This window comes from Lactuca serriola, chromosome 4, assembly GCF_051521515.1.
Source record: "Lactuca serriola cultivar US96UC23 chromosome 4, Lser_US96UC23_V15, whole genome shotgun sequence".
Classification (NCBI taxonomy): domain Eukaryota; kingdom Viridiplantae; phylum Streptophyta; class Magnoliopsida; order Asterales; family Asteraceae; genus Lactuca; species Lactuca serriola.
This window is the reverse complement of record NC_136411.1, coordinates 111,532,108-111,553,216: the sequence shown is the minus strand read 5'-3', so window position 1 is coordinate 111,553,216 and position 21,109 is coordinate 111,532,108. Positions and strand designations below refer to the sequence as shown.

At 37.7% G+C, this 21,109-nt stretch overlaps 1 long non-coding RNA gene across 13 annotated transcripts; it reads left to right on the top strand.

Moving 5' to 3' along the window:
• The first annotated feature begins 7,362 nt into the window (after positions 1 to 7,362).
• On the top strand, positions 7,363 to 10,939 carry LOC145102329 (uncharacterized). Of its 13 annotated transcripts, XR_013706132.1 has the most exons (11): positions 7,363 to 7,758; positions 7,862 to 8,108; positions 8,178 to 8,221; positions 8,421 to 8,542; positions 8,625 to 8,692; positions 8,837 to 8,918; positions 9,003 to 9,164; positions 9,246 to 9,309; positions 9,477 to 9,582; positions 10,300 to 10,380; positions 10,578 to 10,938. It is a non-coding gene; the product is annotated as an uncharacterized LOC145102329 (long non-coding RNA). The 13 variants fall into 13 exon arrangements; XR_013706126.1 differs by having other exon boundaries at positions 9,477 to 10,380; positions 10,578 to 10,939; XR_013706133.1 differs by lacking the exon at positions 10,300 to 10,380 and having other exon boundaries at positions 10,578 to 10,937.
• Positions 10,940 to 21,109: the final 10,170 nt, after the last annotated feature.

Genomic DNA, 21,109 nt, shown 5'->3' with positions numbered 1-21,109 from the left:
AAGAACATATACAACTATACTAGAACAGTTCATTACATTACATATACAAGAATACGTTCATTATTGTGATATGAATCGGAGCATGACTTAAATGCCATGGCCCGAGTTGTAGCCAGAGTCTCTTGAAGGGAGAGCGTGAGTTTGCGTATAGATCTATACTGGATTGACTATCCTACACCTTGCTACTAGCTACAGCCAGACCTGCAGGTCTGTGGGTGCCAAACGTCATTCCGTTATTACGACCATTCGTATGTCATTGTTACCAGTCGATAGTATGGTGCAATTAGTCACATGATACCTTAATATAAATTCGGTTTAAGGTAGCTAGTACAGCAGTAGTTCCTATAATACAATACTACAGTACTACAATAATTTACCCATTACATATATTTAGTGATTATTTCACTTAAACATTAATGTACATACTATATTTTGTTAAATGATAGTTACACTTGGGAAATTACACACTTTTACAACAAAAGAGCATACAAAACAGTTAAGCCTTGGTAGAAGGCTACTTTAATAGAAAATATAGGTTTTTCTGAGAGATTCAAACTTTTACAAACACTTACAAACATTTACATACATTTTACAAACTTACACTTGAGACATGTTCAAACGTTTTGATAACAAACACCGACACTAAAATACTTATGAACTCACCAGCTTAATGCTGATAAACTCTTTCAAAATAACTTGTATTCTCAGGTCATCAGTAGACAGGTACCGAGGCCAGTTTTTGAGAAGATGGAGCGTATCCAAGACTCATCTTATTATTTTGATTTACATTATTTTTTGGTGTCTATAACTGTTCAGAACACGCTTGTATTAAAATTATATATTTAATGCAATGGATGATGTTGTTTGCTTATTTACATTTACTGTGTTGTGATACTTTACATGACGTCCTCCGCCCCAGAATGTTTCCGCCGTTCTTGGTTTTGGGGTGTGACAACCGTGCCAAAGATCACAGGAGTCTGATCTAGAATACTGCTCGTAACCTCAGTTGATATCAACTCCCTCATTCGCTCCTCGAGCTGCTCGGCTCCTGAACCTGGGCCTGATCCCTCTCTGGCACCTGATCCGCCCGCTGGTCTCTCTCGTAATGTCACCATGCTGAAAATATAATACATCCACTATCAGAATACTCATCACTGCGGCGAGACCAACACACACACCCTACTAGGTTCCCGGTTTTGTCTCGGCCCTTCCCGAATCGAGTACGGATCCTCTGCTTTCAGTAGTACGGGCCCATACTACCTTCCACATCTATCCATACTTTCCTCAGGAATTGCTTCGAATCCACCAGGTCCCTTTTTCTACTACTACTGCTCCCAGCACTATCTCATCCTAGGCTTACCCTAGGGAAACCTCTGACTCAACTCAAACCAGTCCTCAACTGCTGAAGGCCTCCTTGTAATGCCAATTAGCCATCACCTGAATACCAACACATGTGACGAGGCTCAGATAATCCTTCGAGTAAAAGACTCGTCCCTACAACGGTTGGACTCAAACAAGAGCTGCGAAACATGGCCAAATCCAGCACTCTGAGATTATTCAACCCTGATCACATGTGGCGTGACGTATCCACCTAATGGCTAACTCCCATCACTCGGAATCCCACAATGCACAAAGAAAACAACATTCAGACAAGGGAAAATCTAACCATAACATTCACAAGCAATCATACCCACATAGCAAGAATCTATACTAGCATGCAACACAAACTCATAAACTTAGACATAACCTAAACAGGCTATCCCACTACTGTCTAATCAACATTATCATGCAACTCAGAGCACATATAATAGGCACATAAGGCATCCTCCCTAGATCCTTAGTCCTAATCTAGCATACTGTTCTACTAACTAATAATCAAATCATAAACTTGTATGGGTATTTTGGGGTACTTACTTGAGCTCGGCTGATTGCATGCACCACACCATTTTTCTCTTTTCAAAGTTCTTTTCTTTCCGAATTATTTTTGCTTTTCTAAAACTGTTTTCTTTCTCAAAACTCTCTTTTAACAAAACTGTCTTTTCGTTTTGAAAACTTTTTATCCGACCCCTTAGTTTGAGTTCAGGCACACCCGAGAGTGTGCCCGAATCCCTCAAACCAAGGCTCTGATACCAACTTGGAACGTCCCAAAATTCAAGACTAAAAATTGCTTTTAATAAAACATTACTTAAAGTAAAATCATCAATTCCAAACATAGTCAGAGTATTAATTTCCAAAATACATATCCGTTATCAGAGTAAAACATTCCCAGGCTACCTAGTCTATGGTGTGTGCCATGCGATCACCCCGAGCTCTTCCCTCCGCTACCGGAAGTACCTGAAACCAAAACTGAAAACCGTCAGCATGAAGCTTAGTGAGTTCCCTACCCTACCACATACCATGCATAACCACATATTGCACATACTGGGCCACGCCTGCTATCCTGGGCCTCGCCCCTACCTCGGGCCTCGCCCGCTACAACGACCCTGCCGCTCCAGGCCTCGCCTGGCTTCGAGCCCCGCTCGGATACAGATCTGTTTCACTTAGGCCTCACTTATCACAGGGCCTCACCCGCTAACATATAATAGCACATAAACATATCACAACACATAAGCTAAACACATACTAACGAATCCTGCCGAAAGGCCTCGCCTATCCTGGGCCTCACCCTTGTCCTGCTGCTGATGAGTCATGGAACCCCGTCCATGCTCCTACTGATAGTGAGATATGGACCCAGCCCACACTCACTCTTTCCCTAACTTGGGCCTCGCCCCTGATCTGCTGCTAATGAGATGTGGAACACCATCCACACTCTGCTATTGGTGAGATATGGGACCTCGCCCACACTCACCTCCCTACCAGGCACATACAAGTATCATACAGACAACAAGTATAAACTATCAAATAATCCATTCCTTGGGCACCCGCCCACTATCATTGGACCTCGTCCCGAATATCATACTAGCATACTGTGCCTAGGGCTAACCCCCGGGCCTTCTACTCATAACTACATGGGTCGACATTGTGGCCGTAGACCCATTCACACAAAAGGGAAACTCACCTGCACTGGCTGAACACGCTGATGATCCCACTAGCTGCTGCCCGGAAACTCTCTGAACTCCTGCTCCACTATCTCCCCGAGCTATCAATATCAATGCAACATTTAGTCTAACTGACCCCCGAAAGACAACCAAGTCAACTCTGGTCAAAGTCAAAGTCTTGGTCAAAGTCAACCTCCCAGGTCAACCCTACTCGCCAAGTCAACCTACTGACTCGCCGAGTTCATAAGTTCAGAGTCTTTCCAATCGTGACTCGACTCGCCGAGTCAGTCCATGACTCATCGAGTCTACCTATTTCCGAGTCCTGACCTGTCTGACTCACCGAGTCTCCACTCGACTCACTGGTTCGAGTCTCAACTCGAAGGGTTTGGGGTTTCGCGTCCTGACTCGCCGAGTCCAAGACAACCTTCAACAGACTCGCCGAGTCCATTCAAATCTATATACATCCAGAGGACTTTTGAGTCATGCATGGACTCCAAACTGTAGATCTACCCTTCCTAAGCCTACTCCTCACGTAAAGTTGCAAACTTTACGTGTAGAGAAGGAGATCTAGGCTAAATACACCATAAACTAGGGTTTAGGGCAAAGAGGCTCCATAATCAACTCAAGGGCTGATACTTTATGCTTCCCAAGACCAAAATATGCTTAGATCTGAAGTAGCAACTCCATATCCGGCTTCCAACTCGAATGGATGACTAACCATGGCTTAAAAAGCCCCAAATCTCACAACCATAGAAGATCTAAAGGAAGGAAACGACTTAATACCTTCAATAACTCAGAAAGGTTCCAAAAACTCCATATCTAAGGCCAACCCTTGAAGCTTCAATGTTTCCCCTCTTTTTTCTTCCTTCAAATCACCCAAAAATGGCTTGGAAGCTTGAATGCACAACAATGGAGACTTAGGGTTCGCATTCTGGGTGAGAGAGGCAGTAAAGGAACCCTAGGGGAGAGAATGAGACGTTTAAATAGGCTCCAAGTCCCAAATTTAGGGTTTTCCTCGTATAGACCAGACTCGCCGAGTCTCCTTGGCCGACTCGCCGAGTCGATCACTTACTCCTCGACCCAGATCCCGCTCGGACTCGCCGAGTTCCTCCTTGGACTCGCCGAGTTGACCCTTAAGCTTAGGGTTTCCTTTCCTTTCTTGGCCTTCCTGACTTTGGGTGTTACATTGTATGTTTGGACTTAATGGATTAAGTCTATAATGGGTTAAGTAGGAACACTTAACCCTAATCGTCATTTCATGTGAAAAACCCTAATTGGGTTTGGATGCTTGTTGGGCCACTTATTGGACTAAGTTGTGGTGGGCATTTGAGGGCCAATTGGGAACCCATTTATGGACTAAGGGAAATTATTAGGCTTCAGGATAATACCCATTAGAAAGGCTTGGGCCTAATTTAGAAAATTGGGCCATAAGTGGGCCATGATCGAGCCTTGAGGATTGTTAACTATTAGGCCATCAGAATGCCAGTTGTTTGGGCTAGAATAATTGGGTGGGACTTAAAATAAGTCCATGTAGAGGTTTGGGCCCAATTTGGAAAATTAGGCCATATGTTGGGCTTTGGCCCATTACTTGTCTATTGGGCCTTTGGTGTGTGAGTTGGACCTTGGGCTTGGAACCCAATTATTAATTGGGTGTCATTTTGATGTTGACAGTTCGGGAATCTATCAACAACCAATGGGAGTTTTATCTACAGGACTAGGGGTGTAAGTGAGACAAGCCAACTCGCGAGAAACTCGAGACCGACTCGGAAAATACTCGAAATTGACTCGGCCTTAATTGATCCGAGCTCGAGCTCAAGCTACTCGAGTACCTTATCGAGCCGAGCTCGAGTACAAAAATACTCAGCTCGTAAGGCTCGCGAGCTTAGTCGAGCATAGTGTAATTTACATATATGCCATTTCTTTATAATTGTTCATTTATAAGATATATGTCATTTCTTTGTAATTATTCATTTATGACATATATGGTTGATGTTATATTGATATTAGGTCATTAATAGTGGTTTTTTTGGTAGTTTGGACATTTACATGTGGATGGTTTAATATTTCTTACTAAATTTAGTGATTTTGACTTTTTAAAATATTAGTCGAGCCGAGCCGAGCCAAGCCGAGCTCGAGACTGTCGAGTATTTCACGAGCCCGAGCTCGAGCTTAAAATCAGGGCTCGAGTCGAGTTCGAGCTCGAGTATTTTAATCGAGCCGAGCTTCAAGCTTTGTAGTATTCGGCGCGACTCGGCTTGTTTACACCCCTATGCGGGACTTCATCAGTGCGAGGTGAGTCTTCTCACCATACCAATGGGTCTAAGGCACTAAAGCCGACCCATTTTGTAGAGATGTGTGGTATATTTATCGTGTAAAGTTATGTGGTACACTAGTTGATGTAGTGATATGTGGTATGCCAATCGATTATATGCTTCATGCTATGCTATGCTATTTGTTATGTGATATTTGCATGAAAGACCATGGGGGGAGCCCATGGCACTTGGATGTAAGACAATGTGGGGGATCCCATGGTTGTCTGGCAGGGAATGACCATTGGGGAGCCCATGACACTTAGGTGTAAGACCATGTGGGGGAGCCTATGGCATCTTTCTGCAGGGATATGTGGTAGAGATAGCTTTTGTAGCTAATATGTTATGTGATAGAAATAGCTTTTGTGGCTAACATGACATGTGGTAAAGTTAGCTTTTATAGCTAATGTGTTATGTGGTAGAGATATCTTTTATAGCTAATATGATATGTGGTATGCGGTAGAGATAGCTTTTAAAGCTAATATGTTATGTGTTATGTGGATCGTGTGTGGGGTATGCTCTGGGGACTCACTAAACTTTGTGCTTACGGTTTACAGTTTTGGTTTCACGTATCATCGATCCGGAAAAGAAGGGCTCAGCTTGATTGCAGTGCACACACCTATGATTTCCGTAATGAATGGTTTTGGGACGAACTCTGATAATTATTTTACTTAATGATGATTTGGAATGTTTGAAATAAATGGTATTAATGTTTTAGCCATATTAAAAATGAAATTTTCTACCCTTGATTTCTGGGTCGTTACAAGAACTTTGCTTCAATAAGCAAACACCTTAACCAATTAACCAAATGTTTGTTTGTGTTTATAAGTGAAAGGATATATATATACACACACAAACTACATAAAACAAAATTTTCCTAAAAAATTATACTACCGAAAAAAAATTGAGGGGAATCTCAAGCTATCCCCAGACTCTACAGTGGATCCGCTCCTGTGGTGTCTGTGGGGGTAAACTTGGTGGTTCTTCATCACCAAGAACATATTTAAGATTTATTGACCTTGAAAGTTATCTAAAACATCTAAACTTGTTGGGAAGGATAACCAGGAAGAATAGCTTACATGTTTCCTGAAAGGATGATTTTTATCTATCCTGAAAGGACGACTTTTATGTCAATAATATATATATATATATATATATATATATATATATATATATATATATATATATATATATATATATATATATATATATATATATATATAGGGCTTAGAGAATATGTGGCTGTCATGTACCTAATGTTAGATATAAAACCATAAAAAACTACACGGTTTTAACAGAATGCAATCAAATCTCTCATCCATCTTTCTTGTGTCATCTCTTAGAGCTTATGCTAAGCTTTTTATATATTTTTATGGAATTATATAAGTTTAATATTGCACCACAAACCATGTATAAAAATATTATACCAACTACTTATAGGTCTCCAAATTGAAATTTAATAAAGAAAACTATATTGAAAGATTGAAATTGTTCATTAAAAAACTCACTAAAACTCTTTCCATAAGCCACCATAGAAAAATCGTACAAGTATACATAAGATAAGTGTTGAAGAAGTTATGAAACCTATTAGAAGTCTAATAAAAAACACATTCGAAATAGATAGATATTTGAAATGAATCATGAAATCAAATATAATATGAGTTCAAAGACAATAGGAATAAGCAAACAATGAAATAAAGATATGTTTTTTAATCAAAATAAAGTCAGTTGTGATGGTTATATACCTAATATTAGATACATGACAACCACATATTCATTTTTCCTATATATATATATATATATATATATATATATATATATATATATATATATATATATATATAAATTGTCCTACCTTAGCTGCAGTGAAGTATGTAGTTTTTTGGCAGAAATCGTCCTTCATCTGTATCTGTTTTTACAATTATGGCCTGTTTCTTTTAGAGGGGTATATTTTATCATTTTCTATATTGTGTGTCCACGTGATTTTGCCTCATCGATGGTTTGGCGCTGGTTTTGGCTTTAATCTCTGCAACGTGTTCATGTTGTGTTCGTCACCGCCTTTCTCGCCCGATATATATCTTCCACCGTCATTGCTAGCAGTTACGGGAAAATGATTCTCATTGGAATCATCTCTTAGGTACAATGTCTTCACAAAATCGACCATAAAATCGATCCCAAAGTTCCTCTTCACAAAACCGACCAAAAAATTGATCCCAAAGTTCCTCAGTACGTGTTTCACTATCTTTCGTCCATCATTCCGTCATCTTTCTCCTCCTCTCGATTTTATTTGTTGCCAATTTCATATCGAAGAGAGCGTCGGAAGAAGACCGACTCAAAGAAACCCACTTCAATCGCGATTTCCCTCACTGACACCTTTGCTCGCACCCGCCGCTTCAATCGCCGAATTACAGGTCTGTGTCGCTTAATCGGATTAACTTATGCTCGCTGATTGAACCTTGAGATTTTAAAGGTTTCAAAGATTTTTCCCTATTTATTTGTTTGTTTCATTCGCAGGTATCAAAGATTTTGAAGGGGCTTGACAGCCGGCTTCCATCGATAAGTGCTTATTCCCTATCTTCTATTCCACACTTCTCTATCGATTTACCAAAGGTCGATCATCTATTTGGACTTTCATTATCTGCCCTATAATTTGTTTTCTGTTTTTTAATGATTTAGTTTTGGAAGGAGCCTTTTTTTTGGAATTCTGACTTATTGAGTTGTGGCTAGGTTTACTGGGTGGGTTTCATTTTTCGTTATTTAGGTAACAATTTTTGTAAAAGTTTGTTATGGAGGTTTACATATTCTTACAATTATCAATTTTTGGTTCTAGATTTTGAAACTGAAATTCCAAGACTTATGTAGAGGGGGCATAAGGTATGTAGTGAAAATGTTGTATTTTGCATTTTTGCTTGACTTTTTGTCATCAGGTACAATTCATATGTTAAATTTCTTGTCGTTAGAATTGTTTATAGCTTTTTTCCTTTTCCTAATTCATCCAGGAATGAAGACCTTCCTGTAGATTTAAACTTTGTATGAAGCTTTTATGAATACTTATTTTTGTACTTTTTTGCAGGGTTAGAGGACATTTTAAGGTGTATGGATGGAGTGGTGGTTGATGAGGAGTGACAGGGTGACAAAGATGCTCCGGTTTATACAATTTTACCGGGTTTAGGGATTATAGAGCTCACTTAGAAGGTAAAGTTACTCTTTTTGTGTATTTTTTTGGATGGGGTCTTTGTGCTTTCGTTTCTAATGTTTTTGGTCCTTGATGTTGCAGGAAAAACAAGTGATAAGAACGATTCAGAATGTGATAGGGATAATTAAAGGACTGGAGGAACCTGATAGGTAAACTCTAATAGTTATGTACTTTAACTACTTCTTTGCATAAAGCGTGTTAATTTGTAACATGATGTCCAAATAAGAAAACAAAATCCAAAGTAGAAAGAAACCAAAGTGAGAAGTTTAACTGTGTGTAAAGCTTGTCATTAGATTTGCAATCTTGAGCAATCATCGAGATGCTTGGACATCTGGGCCAGTTGATCCCAACAGTGGCAGTGTTGTTCTACTCGAGGTAAATAATTATTATATGATTGCAGATGTCATATGATATTATTATAATAATAGATGGTAAACAGGACGTGGCATATTGATACAGGTCGCAGAAAGGTTCCAGAAGCTATAGAAAGAAGGGTTCCAGAAGCAATCTTGGGTATTCCAGCCTTTTTCATTGATAAAGGGTAATTTTGGAATACAAGATTCATTGACGGATTCCATTCCGGATTCCAAACGAAAAAATTACTTCAGTCTACCAAATAAGGTACATTAAACGAATACCTGTTAACTAATTCTTTTAAACCTTTGGGCTTATGATAAAGTTTATATCTTTTTACTTCATTAGATGGAAAACCAGATCGAGTCTGCTATTTTCATATTCACTTCATGGAACACCTGTAGATCTAAAGGTGCCACCTTTCATCTTCTATCATAATCTTTATGTTATTCCACTATGAAAAAAAATTTCTTTCTGCTTTAATTTTATATAATATTTCACAGGACAAATGGCAATATCTTAGTTAAATAAGAATGTCCTTTTTTTTACAATTTCTTCTTTTGGATTTTCTTACTTCAGACAACTTCAAGTGGAACAAGCTGATGGTATGATTGCATGCTTCCGGGGAATAATGGAGATAGTTAGCATGCTTATTGGATCAGAGGAGTAGTCATATTACGTTCAGGTAATATTTTTCTTCAATATATACAAAAACCAAAATCTTACTTATTATATAATCAGATTGTAATTATCCAATTATTTAGCTTTCAAATAACCAATTTTGGATGATAATTTTCACACAAGCTGCAACACAAATGATAAATGTTCACCCATCAGTTTAGCATTAATAATCATATTATATTTATAATTGATAGAAAATAAATTTTAATATTAATACCCCAACAATATATGAAAATATTTTTTTTGGTTATTTTATTTTTTCTTTGTTTATAATCAAACTTTGTGAAATAAGTAATTATCTGATTATTACAAGTTCAACCAGTGGAAGCACATTGAAACACTATTTCCTACAATAAATAAATGTCTATTATGATTATTTAATATCGCAAAACTAGTTAACCAAAACCACCACTATCTTAACATGTTATTGGGTTGTCACGAGAAGATGATCTCGGTATGAAATGTTTTTATATGGTAATTGAGTTTCTATTGCATGAGTTGTTTCTTATTAAGGTATTGTACTTTAAAACATTTTTTTGTAAAAGTTGACAAAAATGAAACGTCCTTAAAACGTTTTTGTAAAATTTGATAACAATGAAACATTATTGTATTGTGGCTCGAATCATACAGATTTTCATATCATATGAATACAATTGGATTTTTCTTCATGACAAGTTATAGCATCTGTCACTTCCATTTTTTTGATTACATACAAGCTCAGGGACATTTTTGAGAAGGGGAAGGGATAAAATTATACGCAACATTGAACAAAAGATAGTAGACTTCACATTTATCCCTGTAGGTATGATTTATGAATATCGCATGCACATTTTAATATATCAACAAGAGAAGACATCAAGATTATGCTATTGCTTTTATGTAATTTTTATAATTGTTTACACTCTACACTCAAATGTCTACAATTTTCTGTTTATTTGCAAGAGTTGGACATTCGAAAAGGCTATATATTGATTTGACAGGATTAAAAAAACGTTTCAGGAATATGGGTGTGAGCATATGCGAATCATACGTTACAGAGTAATGTTGTTTTTGATAATAAATTACAAAAATGGTCCCTGTATTTTCTGATTATTAATCAACCATGTATTTTGCAAAACACAATATTGTTAATTTCATATTAACAATGTATTGAGCGAAATTTATGTGTTTAGAAAAATGAAAACAAACAATTATTAACTCATTCAAAACCAATCAAAAAATGCACTAGCTACCAGATAACCAAGTATGTTGTTTTCGACTTATGGTGGTTTCATTTACTTTGCTTTATATGATGTAATTATTATAGCCATCACATATCTATTGGTGGTACAAGATATCAAGTCACACATGTTACTTAACTACTGAATGAAACCTTGGAGAGGAAACTATAAGTGTATGGAAAGTTAAAATATATTGAACATTGAAGCACAATCATGAATCATAATCACCATACGCATGTCTAAGTGTCTTAATTCCGATTGAAATCATGTAACAAAGGAATGAAATCATGATTAAAGAAGGATTTGAATAAAGTTAAGTACTTAAGATATATATATATATATATATATATATATATATATATATATATATATATATATATATATATATATATATATATATATATTGGGCTCATGTGAAAATGCAAATAATTTGCGAAAACGCAAAAACAAAGAAAACCTATGAGATTGTGTCATCTCAACCTTATATTTTGTACAAGAACTCATCCAAACTTTGAACTACACCATGATAATCGATGATACATGAGAAATTGTTTCATATTAACAAAGTATGTTTTTTGATATTTTTATTATGAAAACTTGAATTTAAAAGTGGTTAAGGACGTGAAAAAAAAATGGTTGTTAAAACCACTTTTAAATCTATATTACAATAACACCCCTCCAGTATATACTTATTATCTTTAATTTATTGCTAATAAATTTAATTTCTAAAGTTCACGTGTTTGATTTTTATAAGATAAAAGTTGTTTTCATATTTTCGCAAAATATTTATGTTTTTGCATGAATCTATTTATATCTTTAATTTATTGCTAGTAAATTTAATTTGTAAAGTCTATGTGTTTAATTTTTATAAGATAAAAGTTGTTTGCGCATAAACCTACTTTATATATATATATATATATATATATATATATATATATATATATATATATATAGAGAGAGAGAGAGAGAGAGAGAGAGTAAACTAACCCATATAAATGACCTATTTCAAAAAATGACCTTGCTTATTATTATTATTTTTTGGTAAAATAATCATTTCTACGAAATACCTCATTTTGGACAGACCTCCGGGACACCGAAGTAGGATTCCGGACCATAGTTCGGGAACATTTTTTTTTCGCTATTTTGTTATTTTTTTGTAAACGCGTTTTTTTAGAACTTTTGTGTATATAATATCTTAAATGCAAATAGTAATCTTAAAATCAACAAAAATCAAATAAATATATAAACTAAAGGTATTTGTTTTAAGTAATATTCCAATGTTCAAATCATCTTTGTCCTTGTACCCTAAAAAATTTTTGCTAGTCATTTACGATATGACATAGCCCATTGACTGCTTTTACCCTCTATAGAATACGACTTCCCGGTGATCAAGGCTTCTAGGAACCAACACAAAAGCACCCCACAATCCCCTCTAATGTAAACTTATTGTGGTACTTACGACACCTTTTCGAGGGTCATGTTGAAACTCTCAAGTGAGATTGAATCACCTGGCTCGGTACCCCAGTAGTTGATACCCACTAGCAGTTTGTGGATGTAGGCTCGTATACCGATAAACCAATCCTTGGTTTCTAAAATGTAGCTGTTCTTCCGATGACTATCATATATTGTAGTTTTGAATGTCTTCAAATTTAAAGCACCTAAAAACCAGTGAGCAATTGGGATGTAAAACTACAAAAATGTTAGAAATAATTAAACATCAAATAACATTATAGTATATACATAGTTAGGTAATGTAATCCCAACACAATTACACCGTATCAAAGTCTGTCAAAGCTGGGTAAACAGATCTGTCAGCCATGTCATTCTAGTAAAATGTATCGGTGTTGAAAGTTGATGACACAACTGTCCACCGAGCATCATCTTGTCTACTCTCTATCAACAATGAGATCCATAATATAACATCCAAAAAATCAAGGATAAATTTTCATTTTAAAAACCATCCAAAAATCCATAAGTTTTACAAAACAAGTTCCTAAAAATCATTATCATGAATCAGAGTATTCCAAAATCAAAAAAACACATAAAATTCTGGATGATGTGCATGATCAAGCCCTCGTCTTTCCCTTGTCCTCTAAGGTACCCGAAATCATAAAATCAAACTGTAAGCCAAAGTGTAACACTCGATTTTGGATTTGCTTCATTCTTCGGGGCCGTGGCCCAATATTCAGTTGTCATGAGGCTTAAGGCCTTGGGGAAGAAAGGATTTGACCCTTTTCAGATGTAGGTGTTATGGTTTAAGTGATCCAAGTGTTCGATGGTGTCTTCGGAGGCCAAGGGTATAATCGTAATTTGATAACTCGGTCTTTTACGAATTTTGGGTTTTTGTTCGGGAAGTTTTAAGGCAATGGTCAGTTGTTAGAAGCGTAGGGCTTCTTTCCACTTTTCCGTGGATATAAGGTTCGTTGGAAACGGACCTAAGATGAGGAAGTTAGAGAAATTTGAATTCTTGGCAGAAATGGCTCTTGATGGAAAAGTTTTGCAAATCAGTCCCATGCATGCTTGGTAAGTGGCGCGTGCCTTGCGTGAGTACGCCCAATGTAAGTTGGGGTATGCCCAGTGTAACGAGCAGAGTGCCAAACCCTAATTTTTAGGGTTTGGGCACTATTTAAGCATCCCTATAAGATCAAGGCTCCTTCATTTCTCAGCCTCCATTGACTTCTAGCCTCATTTCGGAAACCCTAATTGCTCATTGAGTGTTTGAGAAATCTAAGTGTGCATTTTGGTGTGATTTTGCTCATTTTTAAGGAAAGTGTGCTTGGTGGTTGCTTGTGGTTCAAAGGAAGGCTTATAAATCTAGACTCTTGGCTTCATTTCTAGCTCGTTTAAGGTATCAAGTTCATACCTTGGCTTATTGTTATGTTTTATGGGCTTAGGGCTAGATTTGTGGTTATTTTTGGGTTTTGAATCCTCCTTGTGAGTTTGAGCCACTCCAGGAGCTAAGATTGCTAGGTCTTTCCCTTTCTGAGTATATAAGTTCGTAAAATGGTATCTTGATCCTTGCTTTTGGTCCATGCATGTTCTAGTTGGATTAGAATGGGTCTAAATGGATTAAGATGGTTGTCGGGTCCAATTAAGTCATGAAAATGCATAAAGGTGCCGACTTTATGCATTAAGAGCTTTATCTTAAGGTTCTATGAAGTATGGGTGCAAAGTGCTAAAATGGTTAAGCTTGAAAATGAATTTTGGAATAAGCCAGGTTGCACACCGCATAACTCGACGTACGCCCAACGTAGCTGAGCGTACGCCTCGTGTACAACATTCAGCTGGGCTTTGGGCTTGTTGTGTTTTTGGGCTACGCATCTTTGGGCCACCTTGTTGCTTTGGGCCTCTTGGTCCATCTGAGATCAACTGTTGGACTAAGGGAACTATTAGGATTAGGATTAGGCCCATATTGGGGTTGGGCCCAATTTGGAAAATTGGGCCATTAGTGGGCCTTTGTGGATCTTTTGGTTTTGGGCCTCAGTTTTGGTTCAAGTTGGGCCAGGGGTAGAATGGTCATTTTACCCCAAGTATGGATTATGGACCATAGATTGGACAATAATTGCTAATTGGGTGTTATTTTGTACTAATAGGTCGAGGAGTTGTCAGGGTAGCAGCTAGGGATTTCTTTTAGTGAGCTTCAACATTCGAGGTGAGTCTCCTCACTGTTCTATGGGTCGAAGGCATCAATGTCGACCCATATGGTTTATGTATTATAGGAAGACCCGAGGGTGACCCTTGGCATTTTGTATGAAAGACTAGGAGGTGGCTCCTAGCAATTGGTATGCAAGACTAGAGTCTAAACTTTGGCAGTTAATTAGTTAAGTAGTTGTAAATTGTATGCTAGTTGTCTTTGTGATGCTTTCATGTATGACCAAGAAGTGGCTCTTAGCAATTGTATGTAAGACCCAGGCTTTTGGCCCCCTGCCTGGCAAGGAAGACCATTATACAACTCGTGGCAAAATGGAAAGACTATGGTTGGCACAGAACACTTTTTATTGATTACTGGATATGTATGATATGTATGGCTTGTTTGATATGTATGGTATGTGGTATTTGGGGAACTCACTAATCTTTGTGCTTACAATTTATGGTTTATGGTTTCAGGTACTTCCGGTTCGAAAGGAAAGGGCCCGACTTGATCGCAACACATACACCCATGTTTTTCCGCAATTCATGATTTTGGGATTTACTCTGATAATTGTTTTACTCTGGAATACTTTTAAATGTTTGGATAAAGATAAAGGAATGCTTGAATATATATATATATATATATATATATATATATATATATATATATATATAATGTAACAACCAAATTTTCAAAATCAAATTTTCATTTTTAATTAATCAAAAACATTTCCAATATGCCAAAAAATCTTAAGTACATCTGTATTCACATTCATATCATCAACAATATTATTCTAAACATTAGAGTGTCCCATAAAAACGCCTGAGAGAGAGTGCATGTCGCGTCATCAAGCCTTGTCCTTGCCAGTAGGCTCATATGTTCTTGAAACAAATCCACAAACTGTAAGCTAATGCTTAGTGAGTTCCCCAGAGCATACCCCACACAATCCACATAATCACATAATCATATTATCTATAAAAGTTACATAAACCACATAAGCCATGCATACAAACATATAAGGTTGTCGTGGGCTCCTCCCAAGGTCTAACTCCAAGATGGCATGGGCTCCCCCACATGCTCTTACACCTAAGTGCCATGGGCTCCCCCATGGTCTTTAGCTGGAAAGCCATGGGCTCCCCCACATGGTCTAAAACGAGTCTAAACTAATAAAAGAAAAAAAAACTAAATAATCCTTTAAATTAAATGTGTGAGATGATTCATAGCCTTCAGATCTTCAAAAGTCGCTGAAAGGTATCAAAATTCGCCTTCAGAAGTGTTTTTCGTCATCTGTAACCGTCTAACATTTAAATCTGATTATGAGGGTCATATTTACACCCAAGACAGAAGCTTCTGGAACAAGTCGGCAGAAAATACAATCGCAGAAATCAAATACGTGATCGCAGAAATGAAGATTTTTTTCCAAATTTTCCCTTTAATGATGTATGATGCTATTTCTGAAGTTTCGAGAGTTGCGTCACAAAAATGTAATCGCAGAAGTGATGTATGTGATCAAATATTTAGTTTTTACTTCCAGATGAATTTCATATGACTTTTTTCGGCCTTGGAAAACTTCGTCCCATTTATGCGATCGTAGATATGAAAAATGTGATTGCATTTTTGGCTTTTTGTCCCATTTCGGTCGCGATTCCTCACTTTAAATAAACATTAAATTCGTCCGAAATTTTGTCTAGTTGGTGGAACATTTGAACCTCGTCAATTGGATTTAAGAGTCATGTGATATGGTCAAAATACTGACAGGGGGTCAAAGCTGCCAGCAACATCCTTTAGGATTCAGATTGTAGCCATCTACCTTCATATGTTCAATTCGATAGAATGTTTTTTTTTACCAAAACATCTTTCAAGAATTCCTCAACATCATCTTTTAATTTGAACTTCATTTAGGCTCCAAATATGCTTCCAGCTGCTCCTAACGTACTACTCCACTTAAACGATCTGAAAACGATGCAAAAATACTAGTAGTACGGGAACTTTGATAAAAGACATGACTTGAACATTATTTAAACTAATGACATGCAAATATAAAAAATATGATGCTAAATTCTAATAAAAACTACCCTAAAAGATTCATAAAATGACATCTATCAAATCTCCCAAGCCTGAACATTACTTGCCCTCAAGTAAGAAAAAAGTTAAAACATTATAAACAAATGGAAAGATGTAGATGACCTAAAAAGAATTTAGAACAATTAAAGGAAATAACTTGAACTAAAACACTTCACTCTTTTTTTTTCTTCCACATGATCAGATTTCACAACGAGGAAGCTTGAATGAAATAACTACTTAGAGAACAGTCTCAATATCTTTATTGCAGATTCATAATTCATATTTAATAAATCAAACCAAGCTTCAGCAAATAGTTTTTACGCCAGATTAAATTTGTCAAAACAGTGTATTTTTAAAAATAATTTCATGATAATTCATTTATAAAAACTTAACTTGATCAACCCCTCCTTTTTTCCGAACTCGTCCAGTAAATGTGGTAAACTCCATTATGGACAGAAAATCCAAGCATACCCTGTGATTTTACTATTGAGGGATCAATCTCATTATACCACACATCTTATTTATCTTGATCAACTCTTCAGATTTAACTTTGCTTGCTTCTTGATTTCGACTTGAACTTGACATGGATTTGACTTTGAATTTCAGATTTCTTCAAGTTGCTTGATATACCATTTCTAACATATATATTGACTCGGCGCAGATTTTACTTTGTGGCCCACCATATCTTTAATACTTCAAAAATGATAATAAATTGTGTGGATATAACAAGAGTTCCCTTATAACCTCAAAGGACACAGAAACTATAGGGTTCAGTACTTCAAGGAAAGAAAAGGGTTATCCAATTTAGATTCCTTTAAAGTCATTTTAGGGAATTATTTGTAAACCACTGTTCATTTTTCCATCCCACACTTCCATTGTAAAAATTATTCGACTCTTATGTTGCTTCATATTTCGAAAACATTTAAAACACTTTCTGATATGAATAGACAATTCTTGAAATTGATTGCAATGAGATTGTTATTTTTGGTACCTATCACACATCATCTTAACATAGCTATCGAATGTAAACAATATCCCCATCTCATGTAAAATTTTTTAAACTTTTTGATTTTTTTTAGTATGTAGAAAATAAAAAACTAGAAATGAAATCTTTTTGAGTTTTTTTTTCTTGAATGCAGAAAAATAAAAAGGAAATATTTTTTTTGGATTTTTCAAATTTTTTTTATATGCAAATGCAATGCAGAAAATAAATGCACAAAGAAAAATAAAATTTGAAAAATTTAACCTATCGAATTCGTGATGTTAGTCTATAATACTCCCAAAAGACCCATAGTCAAACTTGGTAAAAAGTCAACGGTGAACGGTGAAAAAGTAAACACAGACCGAGTACGCCCAACGTACTTGGCTTGTACACCCGACGTACTCGGATCGTATGCCCGACATACTCAGCTCGTACGCCCCGCGTACTCTTGATCCTGGTGGGGATTCTAACGGCGTACGCTCAACGTACGTTCAGGTACGCCCAACGTATGTGATGACTCAAAAATCCAACTTTTAAGGGATTAATCCCTTAAGTCATTTTGTCTAAGTCTCATATTTAGTCTCAAAACATATCCCAAACAATAAAGTTTCCAACTTTATTGTTTTACATGCCTAGAACTAACCCAAAAATAAGCCCTAACTCTTCTTAACCACTAAATCTCTTAATAACTTGCATGGAAGGATCTCAGGGGCCAACATCATATTTTTATGACTCAAGACATGGAACAATGTCCAAGCTAATAGCCCAAATGTTCTATAGCATTTCATGCACAAGACAGTTATAACTTAGGGATGAAAGCTCATAATATCACGATGAAAGCTAGATATAACAATTTAACCATCATGGTGGGACCTTTTTACCTTTTGGAGATGGAGAATGATGCAAGACTTCCATATCCAAGCTTGCTTCTAGCTTCCAAGTTTCACCACCACCTTCTTTTTTCTTTGGAACACACAAAAACACACTCCAAGGTATCAAAATGCACTAAAGGGGGCTAGGGTTTGAAAGAAAACGTCTCAAATGATGGAGGCTGGAAAATGGGGTGGGGAAATGGGGCTTAAGGATCAATATATATGGTCCAAACCCCTATGATTAGGATTTTCGTCCAGATCGAGTACGCCCATCATACACTAGTGTACACTCAGCGTACACCAAACCAACATTGTATCCTCTAATGATCCTTACGCTTAGCGTACCATGCATGTACATCCAATTTAAGGACCAAAATTGCAAAAATAATTAAATGAAAGGTAGGAAAGGAAACTAATTGGGACTCGAGTGTAACAATTCTCCCCCACTTGGATCAGACTTCGTCCTCGAAGTCCGACGAAGTAAAAAGCTCTAGATAATGCTCCCTAATCTCAGACTCTGGCTCCTAAGTCCACACAGAACCCATCCGATGTTGCCACTAAACCTTGACAAATAATACCACCATGCTGGACAAGGCCTTCATCTTTCGGTCAAGAATCGCTATCGGTTTCTCCATATAGTTCAACCTCTCATCAAACTGAATGTCATCTAGCGGTACTACCATTGTATCGTCCACCAAACATTTCTTCAACTAAGAAACTAGCAAAGTGATGTGAAGCTGACTGAGCTCGTCCGGTAAATCCAATCGGTAGGTTACTTTGCCCACCCTGACAATCACACGGAACGGTCCGATGAATCAGGGTCCCAAATTGCCCCGCTTTCTGAAGCGTATCACGCCCTTCCATGGTACACCTTCAGTAAAACCATGTCCCCAACCTGGAACTCCTGCTCAGAATGTCATCAGTCCGCATAACTCTTCTATCAGCTCTGAGTTGTCTGCAGTCTCTGCCTAACCTACTGAATCATCTCTGTAGTTTAGAGCACTACTTCAGTGCTCCCCATGATCCTCTATCCGAACTCACCCCAACTTATCGGGGTGCGACACTTCCTCTCGTAAAGAAGCTAGAATGGAGGTGCACCAATACTGGAGTGGTAACTATTATTGTACGAGAACTCTGCCAAAGGAAGGTAAGTATCCCGGCTCCCACCAAAATCAATAATGCAAGCCCTCAACATATCTTCCAGTGTCTGAATCGTACACTCACACTAACTGTTGGTATGAGGGTTATAAGTAGTGCTAAAATGTAATCTCGTACCCAAATCCTCATGAAACGTCTTCCAAAACCTGGAAGTAAAACGAACATCCATGTCTGATACGATGGAAACAGACACCCAATGACGAGAGATCACCTCTCGAATGTAGATATCTGCTAACTTCTCGGTCGATGAAGTCTCTTGAATCGTAAGAAAATGTGCACTCTTAGTCAATCTATCAACAATCACCCAAATAGAATCAAAACTACGAGGAGTCTAGGGTAACTTCATGACGAAGTCAATAGAAATCTGCTCCCATTTCCAAATGAGAATCTCCAAAGGTTGTAGCTTGTCGTGAGGCATCTGATGTTCGGCCTCAACTTTCCTGCAAGTCAAGCACCTCTCCACATACTCGGCAATCTCCCTCTTCATGAAGGGCCACCAGTAGCTGAGTCTTAGGTCCCGATATATCTTGGTCGCACCAATATGTATAGATACTCAAGACTTATGTGCCTCATCCATCAAAATCTATCTCACTCCTCCAGTACCCGGAATCCATACCCTACCACATTGTGTCATGAACCCTCTGCTCTCCGAGGCAAAAGTAGCAAATTGTCCCTTGATCTTCTCCTTCTTTTAGTTCTCTTCCTTGATCCCTCTGCATATGCCTCTCTAACCAGCTCCAAGAGCGGGGAGGTAATCGTCACCCTCATATACGACCCTCCACTTGGTGCACTCACTACCCTGCGACTCAATGCGCCGACCACCAAGTTGGCCTAACCTAGGTGATACAGTATCTCACAGTCATAATCCTATACCACGTCAAGCCACCTCCTCTAACTCATATTCAGTTTTAGCTGGTCCATAAGGTATTTCAAGTTCTTGTGGTCCATTTAAATGGTGCAACAGACCACATAGACATAATGTCTCCAGATGTTGAGGGAAAAACTACGGCCCCCAACTCTAAATGATAAGTAGGGCAGTTAGCCTCATGAGGCTTCAACTGACATAACGCATAAGCAATCACTCTACCCCGCTGCATGAGTACTGCGCCCAGCCCTATGATGGAAGCATCACATTACACTACCATATCCTCAACGCCCTCTGGAAGGGTCAACACTAGGGCCTTACACAGCCTTTGTCATAACGTCTCGAAAGTTGCCAGCTGCTTAGGCCCCCAAACTAAATCCACACTCTTCTTAGTCAGACGAGTGAGAGGAACAACAATCTTGGAGAATTCCTGAATGAATCTCCGATAATACCCGGCCAAGGCCAGAAAACTCTTGATTTCTAAGGGAGTCATTGGAACCTCTCACAACATCACTGCCTCAATCTTGGACGGATCGACTAATATCCCATTCAGGTTGACGAGATGTCCCAAAAATTGAGCCTCACACAACCAGAACTCACACTTGGAGAACTTGGCATATAACCTCTCTCTCCTAAGAACATCCAGGAGCTCCCGCAGATGCTCGTCGTGTTGCTCTCTGGTCTTGGAAAAGACCAATATTTCATCGATGTATACAATAATGGACCGATCAAGCATCGA